This window comes from Neoarius graeffei, chromosome 5 (assembly GCF_027579695.1).
Source record: "Neoarius graeffei isolate fNeoGra1 chromosome 5, fNeoGra1.pri, whole genome shotgun sequence".
NCBI classification, from domain to species: Eukaryota; Metazoa; Chordata; class Actinopteri; order Siluriformes; family Ariidae; genus Neoarius; species Neoarius graeffei.
Genome location: NC_083573.1, coordinates 83,036,103 through 83,053,914, shown reverse-complemented (window position 1 = coordinate 83,053,914; position 17,812 = coordinate 83,036,103). Strand labels below are relative to the sequence as shown.

General features: G+C 40.7%; 1 protein-coding gene across 5 annotated transcripts in view; it reads right to left on the bottom strand.

The window, feature by feature from the left end:
* Positions 1 to 17,812, bottom strand: part of LOC132887095 (piezo-type mechanosensitive ion channel component 2) — a 345,950-nt gene that overhangs the window by 136,025 nt on the left and 192,113 nt on the right. The gene's annotated exons all lie outside the window — the stretch shown is intronic.

Here is a 17,812-nt window from a genome sequence, read left to right as displayed (position 1 = left end):
TTTTTTTTTCCCATTTCAACATTCAAACATCTCTTAAGATTCCACTTCCCCAGGACCTCAGGCACCAAAAAAAAAATTAAATAAATAAAATTTAAAAAAAAGTCTACGCATTTTGACTTACAGTGCTTACACAACACCAAAGCAACAGTGCATTTTGGGGGCGCTGACTATTCATGTGTACGAGGGGTTTACAAGATCAGGCACAAAACAAACAAACAAACAAACAAAAAAACACTGAACTTAACTCACAGCATTCCAAAAAGACCTCACTAAAACGCCCTCCACTCACTCATAGCCTTTTTGAAGGCACTTGTCTGGTCTAGAGTCTGTACAGCGTCTAGAAGGAGCTCACTCTGAATGACTGAGAAAACAGTCACAGTAAACTTAGGATATGTAAGGTGGAGTTGAATTGTAATGAAAGATTCAAAGATTTCAGTAAAGTTCATTTATTCCCAAAACAAGCATACTTTTTTTTTCTTGAAACAAGATGAACCGCATTTGACAAATGTCCAAAATGTACTTACTTGTTTTTTTTTTTTTAATTGTTTTATTTTCAAAGGTGCTCCAAATAAGACTTTTTCAAGACATTTTGTCTATACAAGATTTTCAAGATGGACTGTCTAAAAACTAGCCTTTCTAGCTAAATGAGGTTTTGCTTGTTGGGCAATTATGTCTTATAATAAGGGTGGCTAGATGTTTTGACTTGAAAATAGACAAATAAACTTCCTAAGATTTTAATTTTTTGCAGTGAGGCCAATAGCTTAAAAAAAAAACATGAATGAGAAATATTCCACAGAATAAATCACACATATTGCCAACACATTTTGTCTCTGGAAAAAAAAAAAAGTAACTAAGCACTTAAATTAAACAGGGTTTTTAGCTTGATGGTATTCTTAGACTGTGCCTTTTTATACTAGCATGATGAGATGTTTTGACTGAGAATAAGGTGCTTCTGTAAGTCGGCAAATGTTCAAAAGATCTTCCTTAGGAACAGGACAACTTCACAAATAGTGAATGACATATGTTCAAAGTAATATATATACACATATAGTACTGCGCAAAAACCTGTGTGATGAAATGCTGTAGACCAAAAATGACTTGAATTAATATAAAAATTAATTCAACATTAAAAAATACTATAAAAACAGTAAGCAGTAAGACATAATAAATGAAACAAAGTCAATATTTGGTATGAGACGACCCTTTGCTTTAAAAAAAAAAGAATAGTAGTCTCAGGTACAATGAGTGCAGTTTTATGTGGAAATGCGCTGTAGGTTTTACTGAGCATCTTACAGAGCCAGCCACAGTTCTTCTAGACACTTTGACTGTCACACTCACTTCTTCATTTTGCACCAAAACCCAGCAGCCTTCATGATGGTTGTTGTTTTTTTTTTAATCTGAAAAGTGCTCTCTTATGTAATATGCTCCTCAGATATAAACTTTTTTTTCTGTAATATTTAATTTTGTGCTGGAAAACAAACGTTTGGACTCGAAAATGTTTTCGTACTGACTTGATAATGTATAAGTCATAAAATAGAACTCTATTAAGTTTGTGTGAAAAAAGGGTGCCTGAGACCTTTGCACAGTACTGTATTGTATCAATGCTGTTTTAGCTCACTGCAAAAAAAAAAAAAGAAAACTGAATTTGAGGAGAAAATTCCTGAATACGAGTGAAATTATCTTGCTGCATGGACAGATATTTTTACTTGACGAGACATCTTAGAATAAGTTGGTTGCAATCTAGAGCTAGGTTTAATACGGCACGGTGGTGTAGTGGTTAGCACGGTCACCTCATAGCAAGAAGGTTCTGGGTTTGAACCCTGTGGCTGGCGAGGGCCTTTCTGTGTGGAGTTTGCATGTTGTCTACGTGGGTTTCCTCCAGGTGCTCTGGTTTCCCCCACAATCCAAAGACATGCAGTTAGGTTAATGGGGGGTAGCCTTGGGCTGCAGTGCCCTTGAGCAAGGTATCTGACCCCTGGGTGCTCTGGTGTGGCTGTGTGTGTTCACTGCTTCAGATGGGTTAAATGCAGAGGAGGAATTTCACTGTGCATGTGACAAATAAAGGCTTCTTCTTCTCAATAATCTCAGAATTGGTGTCTTGTATTCTTCTAATAGGAAATGTGATTGTCACTTGCTAAGATATCATTTTTTGCAGTGTACTTTGTGGCAGTTAAATATAAATATATGTACACATTTTTTTAAAGCGGCAGCATGGTGGTGTAGTGGTTAGCGCTGTTGCCTCACAGCAAGAAGGTCCGGGTTGGAGCCCCGTGGCCGGTGAGGGCTTTTCTGTGCGGAGTTTACATGTTCTCCGCGTGGGTTTCCTCCGGGTGTTCCGGTTTCCCCCAAAGACATGCAGGTTAGGTTAACTGGTGACTCTAAATTGACCGTAGGTGTGAATGTGAGTGTGAACGGTTATCTGTGTCTATGTGTCAGCCCTGTGATGACCTGGTGACTTGTCCAGGGTGTACCCCGCCTTTCGCCCGTAGTCAGCTGGGATAGGCTCCAGCTTGCCTGCGACCCTGTAGAACAGGATAAAGCGGCTAGAGATAATGAGATGAGATGAGACAAATACAAAATGTCAGTATACAGTACCAGTCAAAAGTTTGGACATGCCTTCCAGTTCATCTCATTATCTCTAGCCGCTTTATCCTGTTCTACAGGGTCGCAGGCAAGCTGGAGCCTATCCCAGCTGACTACGGGCGAAAGGCGGGGTACACCCTGGACAAGTCACCAGGTCATCACAGGGCTGACACATAGACACAGACAACCATTTACACTCACGGTCAATTTAGAGTCACCAGTTAACCTAACCTGCATGTCTTTGGACTGTGGGGGAAACCGGAGCACCTGGAGGAAACCCACGCGGACACGGGGAGAACATGCAAACTCCGCACAGAAAGGCCCTCACTGGCCACGGGGCTCAAACCCGGACCTTCTTGCTGTGAGGCGACAGCACTAACCACTACACCACCGTGCCACCAGCCTTCCAATTCAATTTAAAAAAAAATTTAAAATTAAAAGACACTTGTTCATGTCTTAAAGTAATGATGGATGCTGTTTCTCTTTACTTACTCAAGCGGTTCTTGACATAATATGGATTACTACAGTTGGGGATGGAATAGGGCTATTGACTGTATTTGTATTATTTACTATTTACTGTTTGATCTCAAACGCATTAAGAAGGCAAGAAATTGCACCAATTAACTTTTGACGAGGCACGCCTGTTAACCTGTTGAGGCCAGAAAGAGTCTTGTTCCTGCCACTTTTATGTCTGTGTCGGATTATGGTGATGTGATCTATATGCATGCATCTTCTCAGAGTTTACATGCTCTTGACACAGTTTACCATGGAGCACTAAGGCTCATCACAAATTTTAAAGCCCTGGCTCATCATTGTTTGTTGTATGCTCATGTTATTTTGTCTGCCACGTAGACTTAAACTCTGGCATGCCCTCGTTTATACAGTGGCGCTTGAAAGTTTGTGAACCCTTTAGAATTTTCTATATTTCTGCATAAATATGACCTAAAACATCATCAGATTTTCACACAAGTCCTAAAAGTAAATAAAGAGAGCCCAGTTGGACAAATGAGACAAAAATATTGTACTTGGTCATTTATTTATTGAGGAAAATGATCCAATATTACATATATGTGAGTGGCAAAAGTATGTGAACCTTTGCTTTCAGTATCTGGTGTGACCCCCTTGTGCAGCAATAACTGCAATTAAACATTTCTAGTAACTGTTGATCAGTCCTGAACACCGGCTTGGAGGAATTTTAGCCCATTCCTCCATACAGAACAGCTTCAACTCTGGGATGTTGGTGAGTTTCCTCACATGAACTGCTCTCTTCAGGTCCTTCCACAGCATTTTGATTGGATTAAGGTCAGGACTTTGACTTGGCCATTCCAAAACATTAACTTTATTCTTCTTTAACCATTCTTTGGTAGAACGACTTGTGTGCTTAGGGTCGTTGTCTTGCTGCATGACCCACCTTCTCTTGAGATTCAGTTCATGGACAGATATCCTGACATTTTCAGTGAGAATTCGCTGGTATAATTCAGAATTCATTGTTCCATCCATGATGGCAAGCCATCCTGGCCCAGATGCAGCAAAACAAGCCCAAACCATGATACTACCACCGCCATGTTTCACAGATGGGATAAGGTTCTTATGCTGGAATGCAGTGTTTTCCTTTCTCCAAACATAACGTTTCTCATTTAAACCAGAAAGTTCTATTTTGGTCTCATCTGTCCACAAAACATTTTTCCAATAGTCTTCTGGTTTGTCCACGTGATCTTTAGGAAACTGCAGATGAGCAGCAATGTTCTTTTTGGAGAGCAGTGGCTTTCTCCTTGCAACCCTGCCATGCACACCACTGTTGTTCAGTGTTCTCCTGATGGTGGACTCATGAACATTAGCATTAGCCAATGTGAGAGAGGCCTTCAGTTGCTTAGAAGTTACCCTGGGGTCCTTTGTGACCTCGCCGACTATTACATGCCTTGCTCTTGGAGTGATGTTTGTTGATCGACCACTCCTGGGGAGGGTAACAATGGTCTTGAATTTCCTCCATTTGTACACAATCTGTCTGACTGTGGATTGGTGGAGTCCAAACTCTTTAGAGATGGTTTTGTAACCTTTTCCAGCCTGATGAGCATCAACAATGCTTTTTCTGAGATCCTCAGAAATCTCCTTTGTTCATGTCATGATACACTTCCACAAACATGTGTTGTGAAGATCAGACTTTGATAGATCCCTGTTCTTGAAATAAAACAGGGTGTCCACTCACACCTGATTGTCATCCCATCGATTGGAAACACCTGACTCTCATTTTACCTTCAAATTAACTGCTAATCCTAGAGGTTCACATACTTTTGCCACTCACAGATATGTAATATTGGATCAGTTTCCTCAACAAATAAATGACCAAGTATAATATTTTTGTCTCATTTGTTTAACTGGGTTCTCTTTATCTAGTTTTAGGACTTGTGTGAAAATCTGATGATGTTTTTGGTCATATTTATGGAGAAATATAGAAAATTCTAAAAGGTTCACAAAATTTCAAGCACCACTGTAAGTGTACTTTAGATCTGCTTTCATCATACCCTCAAATGTACGTTTATCAAAAAAGTGTGGGCAGTTACAGTCTTAGTTTGTGAGATCTGTTCTTACTTTCTGTTACAAAGGTCCGGACTGAATTTGGGGGGAAAAAAAGCATTTAAGTTTTTTTCCACTCTCTGCTTGGAACCAATTACAAACTGACCTGAAACTTAAGGAGTTAGTCTCATTACACATATTTAAAGTGATTTTAAATGATTTGCAGACAGAAACACCTAGCTGTAGCCTGACTTTTTGGTATATTGATTTTTAATTGAACTTTTGTCGATTACTTTTAAACTGTGGGTGGTAGAAGAGACCAACTGGACTTGCTTGAAGATTCTTGAAGACGTTTCACCTCTCATCCAAAAGGCTTCTTCAGTTCTGTCTGACTAATAGGGAGGATCAGGTATTTATCCTCTCATGGATGAAAAGCAATCCTAAGGTGTCGTTGAGTCATCCTGTTGGTGTGGATCACTGGGGGCTGGGTGTGAACGGCCTACAGGGAGTGCAGAATTATTGGGCAAGTTGTATTTTTGAGGATTAGTTTTATTATTGAAAAACAACTATGTTCTTGATGAACCCAAAAGACTCATAAATATCAAAGCTGAGTATTTTTGGAAGTTGGAGTAGGGCTTTCTTAGTTTTAGCTATCTTAGGAGGATATCTGTGTGTGCAGGTGACTATAACTGTGCATAATTATTAGGCAACTTAACAAAAAACAAACATATACCCATTTCACTCATTTATTTTCACCAGGGAAACCAATATAACAACTCAACATTCACTAATATACATTGCTGGCATTCAAAAACAAAAAAAAAAACAAATCAGTGACTAATATAGCCGCCTTTCTTTACAAGGACACTCAAAAGCCTGCCATCCATGGATTCGGTCAGTGTTTTGATCTGTTTGCGATCAACATTGCGTGCAGCAGCAACCACAGCCTCCCAGACACTGTTCAGAGATGTGTACTGTTTCCCCTCCTTGTAGATCTCACATTTGATGAGGGACCACAGGTTTTCTATGGGGTTCAGATCAGGTGAACAAGGAGGCCACGTCATTAATCTTTCTTCCTTTAGACCCTTTCTGGCCAGCCATGCTGTGGAGTACTTGGATGCGTGTGATGGAGCATTGTCCTGCATGAAAATCATGTTTTTCTTGAAGGATGCTGACTTCTTCCTGTACCACTGCTTGAAGAAGGTGTCTTCCAAAAACTGACAATAGGACTGGGAGTTGAGCTTGACACCATCCTCAACCCGAAAAGGTCCCACAAGCTCATCTTTGATGATACCAGCCCATACCGGTACCCCACCTCCACCTTGCTGGCGTCTGAGTCGGACTGGAGCTCTCTGCCCTTTGCTGATCCAGCCACGAGCCCATCCATCTGGCCCATCAAGACTCACTCTCATTTCATCTGTCCATAAGACCTTAGAAAAATCAGTCTTGTGATACTTCTTGGCCCAGTCTTGACGTTTCATCTTGTGTGTCTTGTTCAGTGGTGGTCGTTTTTCAGCCTTTGTTACCTTGGCCGTGTCCCTGAGTATTGCACACCTTGTGCTTTTTGACACTCCAGTGATGTTGCAGCTCTGAAATATGGCAAAACTGGTGGCGAGTGGCATCTTGGCAGCTTCACGCTTGACTTTCCTCAGTTCACGGGCAGTTAGTTTGCGCCTTTTTTTTTCAACGCGCTTCTTGCGACCCTGTTGACTATTTTGAATGAAGCGCTTGATTGTTCGATGGTCACGCTTCAAAAGCTGGGCAATTTTAAGAGTGCTCCATCCCTTTGCAATATATGTCACTATTTTTGACTTTTCTGAGTCCGTCAAATCCCTCTTCTGACCCATTTTGCCAAAGGAAAGGAAGTTGCCTAATAATTTTGCACACCTGATATAGGGTGTTGATGTCATTAGACCACACCCCTTTTCATTACAGAGATGCACATCACCTGGTATGCTTAATTGGTAGGAGGCTTTCAAGCCTATGCAGCTTGGAGTAGGCCAACATGCATAGAGAGGGTAATGTGGTCAACATACTCATTTGCCTAATAATTCTGCACTCCCTGTAGAGAGTCATTGGGGTGATCAATGGGTTGTTGGTTCTCTCTGTCCTCCTGTGAGTCACTGAAAACAGCTGGGTTTTGGTGTGCATTCAGTTGTCTGGGAAGTGTGCGAAGGACTGCATTGTATGTTGCTGAGAAATGATGTCTTAGACCACCACCTTTTCATCCATGAGAGGATAAATACCTGATACTCCCTATTAGTCAGACAAAACTGAAGAAGCCTTTCGGATGAGAGGTGAAACATCTTCAAGAATCTTCAAGCAAGTCCAGTTGCTCTCTTTTACCACCCACAGTTTACTATGTCCTGGATGACTCAGAATCTTAACAGACGAGATTACTTTTAAATTACCTCTTCATTGCATAACTTATTTTGGAAATTACTTAATGTTTGTGTGTATGAATGTATGTGTTGGTGCTAGGCTTTTTTAAACTGCGCTGGTACCTGTCTTAGTCAGGACACTCTTGTAAAAGATTTTTAATCTCAGTGAGTCTTTCCTGGTTAATCTATCCATCCATCCATCCATCATCTGTAGCCGCTTATCATGTACAGGGTTGCAGGCAAACTGGAGCCTATCCCAGCTGACTATGGGCGAAAGGCGGGGTACACCCTGGACAAGTCACCAAGTCATCGCAGAGCCGACACATAGAGACAAACAACCATTCACGCTCACACCTACGGTCAATTTTAGAGCCACCAATTAGCCTAACCTGCATGCCTTTGGAAAGGGGGAAACCAGAGCACCTGGAGGAAACCCACACAGACAGCATGCAAACTCCACACAGAAACGCCCTTGTCAGCCACAGGGCTCGAACCCAGGACCTTCCTGCTGTGAGGCGACAGTGCTAACTGCTACACCACCAATAGTGTGCAAAGCGTCATCAAGGTAAACAGTGGCTACTTTAAAGTACCTAAAATATGAAATGCAATTTTTGTTTACCACATAATTCCATATATGTGTTATTTCATAGTTTTGATGTCTTCAGTATTGTTCTCCAACGTAGAAAATAGTCACAATACCGAAAAACCTATGAAGGAGTACAGACTTTTGACCGGTACTGTATGCTAACATGACACAGAGGCCAAACTAGAAGGAAGAAAAGTTCCCAGTACCTGATCAATCTAATCTAAGGTAAATCTAATCTCCTTGAGTGGCTTCAGCATACCAGAGTGACTCGACTCCAGTCGTACTAAGCACAGCTGATTTAATCAGGAGAGACTATAACTCAACATGACTCAATTCAGACTGTTAGAGTCATGTTTCAAAAACAATGTATACGATAGACACTAATGTTCTGCTTGGAACAGAGATGTAAACTCTGGTTGCATAAAATTCAATGTCAGTTTGTTCTGAACACACACACACACACACACACACACACACCGTATTTAAAAAAAAAAAAAAACCAGGAAAAAAAGTTAATTAAAAAAAATGCAATTCAGTGCTTCAGAGAGCAAAAAGTGACCTCTGAAGTTTCCTCGTCCCAGTATAAGCAAACAGTTTTTCAAACTTCATTAGTAAAGGATTAAGATGGCATATGACACATTGACTTATGCATGAGCTCAATTTGAAAGTTGTTCAAAGTATTTCCTCAAAATGTCATTTTCAGGCAGTGTGCATAAAAATTGACCATTTTCTTTCTGGTAACTATTGCAGAGTAACTTTTTAAAAAAAAAAAAACTTATTCCAACCTTCTTCCATTCAAACGCAGATTGAATATGACCAAACTGCAATAAAGCTCAAGTAGACCAGTCAAAAGCATCTTGTAGATGCATGGCAAAAATCCCAAGTGTGCCTGACCTCACTGTATTTATCATACTACTGTGGTGAACGAAATCTCTGTGCAGCACAATTAAGGAGTTATCTCGATAGGCAAAATTACACAAACAAATCTTTTTCACATGTCTGAACAAAACGAAGAAAATTCCCTCTATGATGTGTGTAAACTCAGACCACTGAGCATCCTAATTGATTAAATGAGTTGCATTTGGTGAGTTTGGCACTGTTTGTGGAGCCTGTGTCTAGCATGTGGAGAGATATCAACAACGCCATTCATTAGAGTAGAAGACTGAGGAGTTTCGTCTCACATCCTCAACCTTATCTCATAAGAAATTCCTACGGATTTGAGCGAGTAAAGACGATGTGATTGGATTTCACTCAATTTCACATGAGGCCTCACCTAAATCTGTTTACCATTTAAATGAATTAAATCATGCGCAGTGTGAGAGCATTTGATATGTACTACATGTCATCAAGACTTTTGCTTAAAAAAAGGAAAATATTTCTAAAGACTGAAAATGGGTTGTCATTAGTTAGACTCTATCAGATAGCATGCTCATATGCATTCCTGGCTTGGCATAAACATTTTTCTGGGTTGTAGGTGAAATGTATTTTGTGCAATCTCACCTAATAAACTGAACACACTATCATTTTGGAAAGTTCCCCAAGATAAATTAAACAACCTGTCACCTGATTGCCTTATAAAACAACACCAGTGCACGTGAGAAATAAAGGAAAACTTTTACATGAATTAAATCATGTGAATAGTGATGTATTTGATAAATACAAAACATTCCCTTAAAAGGAGAAAACACTGGGGCTCCTGAATGATGCAACAGAACAGCATAGGTCTCCCTATCATCTGGAGGTCACTAGGTTGAATTCCGATGATCCCACAGCCATCAGTGGCTGGGAGCTCAAGACAGCAAAATTGGCTGTGCTCTCAGGGAGGGAGGGGTGGAGGTATCCTCTTTCTCCCCTGTCAGTTAAAGCCTAGGTCACAACCGGACATACGATTTTTTGGCTGTGCGATTTTTGGGGTTTCCCAAATCGCTGTGGTTTTTTTTGTTCATGGAGAAAGACGCGCGTTGGCCGTAAGTTTGTCTTGCAACCTGAAAAAAACGTAAGCGCCCATAGAGTTTGTTTGACATGACAAAGAACCTCTGCGGCCGGTCTGCGGCCAGTCTACGGCTCGAAAATCAGCACGTCACACGCACGCCCTCCGTGCGTTTCATGCGCGTCCTCCGTGCGTTTCTTGCGTTTTTTGCACGTAGACCGGCCGTAGGAGCACGTACGGCCGGTTGTGACCGAGGCTTAAAGTACTACTAGCCAATCATGGGTGTCTATGAGCTCATGAGTACAAATGTGGCTGGATAACACTTTCCTCGGAGTGTGTTTTGCCGCCCTGGACCTCAAAAGAACAGCAGTTCAAAAACATGCGGCTGGCTGGTGTCATGTGCCTCGGAGGAAGCAGGTGACAGATTTCGCCCTCCCTGGATGGTAGCTGTCATGTGACAGGGGAGATCTGTTTGGTGGATGGGAATTAGCCATGACTAAATTAGAGAGAAAATAGAGGAAAAGAAAAAAGGAGAAATTATTGCTAAAGAATGAGAATGGGTCATCGCTCATGGATCATAATTTACCAAGTAATTGTCCAAATCATTTCAAAGCTTGCGTTTACAAGGGATTTTTGGAATCCATCAGAAAATGTTATTTATTTTTTCCTTTTTAAAGCAATTTTGGTATCTAGAAACATAAACTGGGGCGGCACGGTGGTGTAGTGGTTAGCGCTGTCGCCTCACAGCAAGAAGGTCCTGGGTTCGAGCCCCGGGGCCGGTGAGGGCCTTTCTGTGTGGAGTTTGCATGTTCTCCCCGTGTCCGCGTGGGTTTCCTCCGGGTGCTCCGGTTTCCCCCACAGTCCAAAGACATGCAGGTTAGGTTAACTGGCGACTCTAAAGTGAGTGTGAATGGTTGTCTGTGTCTATGTGTCAGCCCTGTGATGACCTGGCGACTTGTCCAGGATGTACCCCGCCTTTCGCCCGTAGTCAGCTGGGATAGGCTCCAGCTTGCCTGCGACCCTGTAGAAGGATAAAGCGGCTTGAGATAATGAGATGAGAAACATAAACTGATTATCTTAAAGCATCTACATTTTTTTTGTGGGTGGCACAGGGGTATGGTGGCTAGCACCGTCGCCTCACAGCAAGAAAGTTCTGGGTTCAAGCTCAGTGGCCGACAAAGGCCTTTCTGTGTGGAGTTTGTATGTTCTCCCCGTGTCTATGTGGGTTCTTTCCGGGTGTATGTATGCAGTTAGGTTAACTGGCTACTCTAAATTTCCCATAGGTGTGTATGTGTGTGTGAGTGCACGGAAAGGAACCAGGCACCCTATTGCTGCAATTCTGGCCAAATCAACCAAGCATGGTTTGCCTCAAGCCTGGGTCAGGTTTGGCAGTGGCAACAACACTTTTGAGAATTTTGCACCACCCAATAGGTGTCTTTGTTCATCAATCTATTCATGGGGGCAGCCATGGACTGAAGGTTAGAGAAGCAGCCTTGGACTCAAAGGGTCGCCGGTTCAATTCCTAGGTCTGGCAGGAAAAATGTGAGGGGAATGAACAGCACTTTCCCTTCCTTCTGTATCATGGCTGAAGTGCCCTTGAGCAAGGCACCTAACCCCAGGCACTGTAGCATAGCTGCTCACTGCCAATGTGTGTGCTTATTGCTCACTTGTGCATGTGTGTGTTCACTGCTTCAGATGGGTTAAATGCAGAGGAGGAATTTCACTGTGCTTGAGTACATGTGACCAAATAAAGGCTTCTTCTCGACCTTCAAGAACTGTGTTATCCTGCTCAGGGTCATAGCATCATCCCACTTGTGTTTGCATACTCATTTGGAGTAGCCACTCGGACTACTAGAATGTTTTTCGGAGGTGTGAGGAAATTGGAGAACCCAGTGGAAACTCATGTGGAGTTTCACAGGAAGAAAATGTGAAGCTCCACATAACCCGAAGTCAGGATTGAACCTGGAATTTTGGAGTTGTGAGGGGGCAAAGCTACCTGTTGCAAGACCATGTCAGCTGGACATCTAGTCTAGTCTTCATAGAAGCAGAAAAATATCTTCAACATTTAAATAATATTGGCTGGTGTTGAGTGGTATATCACATATATTATATTCAGCTAGCATGATATTGAATGAGTCGAAGACGAGTTCAGTATCATGCTAGCTGAATGGAATATATCTGATAGACCATGAAAAAAAGCCAGCCAATATTATTATTATACATACACATTCAATGGAACAAACCTGGCAGCAATGTTTGTTTACAAATTGTCACAGTCGCTCACTAGCTTACTACATATTACACTGTTTTACGTGTAGTATGTATCTTATGGCATTTTCAGTTCTATTGTCAATGTTGCGACGGTTTACTGCGGGTGCCACTACAAACAAAGAAATGCTTCTGCGCATGTGCAGCAGAAAACTTTCTCATTGAATATTCACATCAGCTCTGACATGTGACATCATATTATCTTGACAACCATGCAATATCATAAACCATATTGCACGCTCATTCTCCATTGGGTAGAGTGACGTAATACACGTAGGATAAGTGATATGCTAACAATATTGCATGCTATCGAATCAAATGAATGAAACCTGCTAGAAGGGCATAGAACACGTGTTTTTATTCCATTGAAAAAGTGTCCTGTATGTATAATAATACAGCATATAGCATTGGATAAGCCCATGTACGTCAAGCGTATAGTTTACTGTGCATGCAGTACGTGGTCAACGTACAGTTGTACAGAAAATGTGCTGACAAACACAACTAGATTTTTTTAAAAATTTGTTTTCTTCATCCTCAACATTAGCATAAATTATTGAAACCTGAAACTACTGGCATGTGTTGGTGCAAGTTGTCTAGTCACATATCATTCTCATGGATGTCAATGTAAAGAAGTCAAAAAGTCATTGTAAACACAGCCACTAAATTCACCTCATAGGCGCTTAACAACAACACAAAGCAATGCTTTCCTAAGCTCCTAAAATGTCGCCTAATTGAAAACACCTAATTAAATGTGAATCAGTTGTGCTGTCCGTGGTGCTGAAATTAAGTGAACAAACAATCAAAATCATTGATAAAATACATTTTACAGGAGACCAGGACACATTTGTGTTCTACATACAGATACACATACAAAGAAAAACGCACTTCCACTCAACTACAGGCCATACAGTGGAATTTGGTTTTAATTATCTGTGTCACAATCCATAAACGTCTTCGCTTGGGGGAGAACACCACTCCTCATTACCACCCTTAAACTGCACATGCGGACAAAACACTTCCATGTAGGAAACAAAACAAGAGTAAAACAAGAGACAGACACAGACTCCATAATATGGAGTAAAAGTTTAACTAGTGTACAGTATGATGGTGCGTTTATGGCTGTCTATGTCTGTTTGTGATCAGTAGTTATTCTGATTCAGCACTCCGGTTTGTCATCTGACATTCTGACAGCATGAAGTAACTTAGCATATGAGAGAAAGAAAGAAAGAAAGAAAGAAAGAAAGAAAGAAAGAAAGAAAGAAAGAGAAAAGTAGGAAACAGACAGTGAGAAAGAGAGGAAGAATGGATGGGAGGAAGAGAAAGACAAAGAAAGAAGGATAGTAATTTAAGCACCGTCGCTGCCACCGAAAACACAACATCAGCTAATGCATTCCAGATGTGGCCTTCTTTCCAGTCAAACACACACACACACACACACACACACACACACACACACACACACACACCCCATTCATTTACACACCTACACAAACACACAAGGAGTAGAACGCTGGAATGCACATTCATTCTTAATGGCAGTGAAACACACTGAAGCAAGGACGTGTAGCTGCATTGCACATGTAGTTTCGTGGGGCTATATAAATATTGTACCAGGATTAATGTTGCATTCACCAAAATTCCCTCAAGTTTATACAGCGCCCACTTCACTGGCAGGATGTCTTGATTGTGCGCTACGCCAGTTCTTCAGCATTATACTGAGATACTCCATACGCCTTCCTGACAGACTGTGTATTTATATTTGATCTGAAATCGAGGGGTTATAAAAATATTCATTAAAACAAGAGTATCCCCCGCTGGCAACTATGCCATAACTCTGGTAAAATGCGACTGAATTGAATGGAATTGCAACATGTGTATTACCGACATATAACAAAGAATCCTATCAAGTTTTGTGAAATTCCTCCAAAAACTGTGAGAGGAGTTGATTTCAGAAGGCAAGTACCCTTCCCGGGATGGATGGACAGATGGACGGACATTGCCACAACATAATTCCACTTTGGGCCCTTCAGCCAGCGGGGGATAAAAACTGGATTCGGAGTTGAGTTACATGTGCATGCTTAGGTGTTGATATTGTTGGAATTGCACACATCGCTATGTAGACACACCTATGGCTTTATTTGCTGAATGGACAGCATAAGATTAGTACAACAGGGCAATGTTTTCTCAAAACAGAGGTGTATCTCAGGTATATGCAATTCTAATTATGGATATAAACCAATTTTCCTTCGGTGAGAGCAGCATGATTGAGGAGCAGTGTCAACTCCAGGACCGCTGTCTGATAGTCTAATATTACCACAATATATCATAATGCTTTTGGGCTCTGAATACAATTTCTTATGGAATTCCATTAAAGAGTAATATTACATACATAAATATGACATTATTCATTTAATAATAATAATAATAATAATAATAATAATAATAATAATATCATCTTTGTAAAGGCCACAAAAATAGCTTATTTTGTATTGAAGTGATCAGAAGAGACAACATCTTAATCAGGGATACTGTGTAGCTCAAGGACCAAATTGCTTAAAGCAAAGTGTTTTCTTTTGATCTGAATTTACAAAAACATTGACAACAAGAAGACAGAGTCATCTATATCCCCCGCCCTATATACCAAATATATACCAAGTTTCAAGATATTATTTGTCACATTTTTCAAGTTCTGCTGCAGGAAACCAACCGTACCTCTTTACACTGACCTCAGTAGCCCATGGCATAAACCCACCAGACCTTTGGTTCAGGTGAGCTAAAAAATAAAAATTTCTCACATTTGTTCATATCAAAAGGCATATACATTACTTAATCAACACATATACCAACTTTCAAGACCATATCAATCATAGTTTTCAAGTTCTGCTCTGGAAACAAAACCTACCCCTAGAGACTAACCTGAGAGACTAAGTCTGAAATTGTTTCCATGGAAACTTAGAAACTAAGTCAAAATCTATTTTTTATGTAAAAATTTGAAAAATCCTTTTTTTACAAAAATCCAAAAGAGCAAAAGGCACCAGTTCACATGTTGATTGATATGTATACAAAGGTTCATGGAGATATCTTCAGTAGTTTTAAAGATATGGCCCAGAAACAAAAACATGACCGGATGGACAGCCAGACAGATGGACGGACAGCCAGACGGACGGACAGATAGAGCCTGTTTCTATACCCCCCGCCAAACTTCATTTGGGCGAGGGATAATATTTTATTTATTCAACTTCAACGAAGCATGTGGAGGCCGAAATAAATTCAAGGATAGGAAAGGCGATGGCAGTCGTTCAGAGAATGCAGGCAGTGTGGAAATGCAATAAGATTTCCAAGACACTTAAAGTCAGACTCTTGCAGACAACAGTCTTGCCAATAGTCTTGTATACCAGTGAAACTTGGAAGATCACAGTGAAGATAAGGAAGAGGCTGAATGCATTCCAACAAAGGTGCCTTAGAAAAATCCACAGGATCACCTTCAGGAACCGCATTACAAATGAAGAGGTATACCTTAGTACTGGAACCTGACCACTGGTAGAATTAATCACGGAGAGGAGGATAAAATTCATAGGACACATGCCAAGAATGCCACCAGAACGACTACCCAAGACAGCGATTAGCTGGCAAGCAGAGGGGAAAAGAAAAAGAGGCCGACACAAAATGACATGGAGGCAAATGTATAGAAAAGATCTGGAGACTGTGGGCGTTGATGCAATGCAAGCTGACACTGCAGCACAAGACCGGAAGAAGTGGAGTCTACTTGTCACCCTATGCACAGAACAGCCCAGGAGGAACTAAGTCTAAGTAAGTCAACATAGCAAAATAAAAAGAGTGACAAAATAGCTTATATTTTGCACACATACTGCAATTTCATGACTTCAAGTTAGCATCTAAGGGCCATGTTACACTGTATGCATAATCAAATTTTTAAACATGAATATGTAGAGACAGAATTTTTCATCCCTTACTTAACTTAGCAATATCACACAAGCAAGAGTGCTCTCAATATCAGTAGTAATATTCACTATAACAGCACGACTGTGAGTGTAATGTTGCTTTTATTCAATAGTTCTATAGATATAAACAAGAATTTTGAGTAACTGACAGTTCAGACTAAATATGGCCAAATATATAATTCATATTTACTCCATCAATGAAAATAGTTCCCAAAGGAGCCACAGCTGGATAGGGACACTGCATGTTGCCAGACAATGCACAGACTGACTGCCAGCCCAAAGTAAGCGTAGTAAGTGAAGTAATGGTTTTAACATAATGATCTATTGAACTGGAGTTTTATGTACCGAACACAGACAAGCAGAGTGATAAAAATGGTGAAAGGTACCAGTTCTGTTCTTAATAACAGCACTCTTGGAAAGCCACTTTCCTGACCAATCAAATTAGTGAACAGGAACTACAGTGGTGCTTGAAAGTTTGTGAACCCTTTAGAATTTTCTATATTTCTGCATAAATATGACCTAAAACATCAGCAGATTTTCACACAAGTCCTAAAAGTAGATAAAGAGAACCCAGTTTGTTTGTTTGTTTGTTTGTTTGTTTGTTTGTTTGTTTGGCCATAAACGTACAATAAAAAAACGGTACAGGTGTGGCAGGGATGACACAAAAAAGCGTAAAAACTTGTTTCCATTGTGGTCCCTTACCACAGACAAAAAATAGCTACACACAATTAAAAAATAACAAAATAAAAAAATTTGACAATACTATATAACTGAATATCATGGGGAGCCTGTTTCTATACCCCCCGCCAAACTTCATTTGGGCGAGGGATAATATTTTATTTATTCAACTTCAACGAAGCAGTTAAACAAACGAGACAAAAATATTATACTTGGTCATTTATTTATTGAGGAAAATTATCCAATATCTGTGAGTGGCAAAAGTATGTGAACCTCTAGGATTAGCAGTTAATTTGAAGGTGAAATTAGTCAGGTGTTTTCAATCAATGGGATGACAAATAGGTGTGAGTGGGCACCCTGTTTTATTTAAAGAACAGGGATCTATCAAAGTCTGATTTTCACAACACATGTTTGTGGAAGTGTATCATGGCACGAACAAAGGAGATTTCTGAGGACCTCAGAAAAAGCGTTGATGCTCATCAGGCTGGAAAAGGTTACAAAACCATCTCTAAAGCATTTGGACTCCACCAATCCACAGTCAGACAGTTTGTATACAAATGGAGGAAATTCAAGACCATTGTCCCCCTCCCCCCAGGTGTGGTCAGTCAACAAAGATCACTCCAAGAGCAAGGCATGTAATAGTCGGAGAGGTCACAAAGGACCCCAGGGTAACTTCTAAGGCTACATCCACACGACAACGGCAACGAGATGTTATTTAAAAAAATATCGCGTCCAAATGGGCAACGATCAGTAAAATATCAGGTCCATATGGCAACGCAACGCTTGCTGAAAACGATGCAATACACATGCCACACCTCTAGGGGCGCTGTAAGACGGTCCCTTCGGAGACACCAGAACAATAGAAGAAGTAAGGACGCATGCGCATAAACTATTATGCGCGAGACTTCAT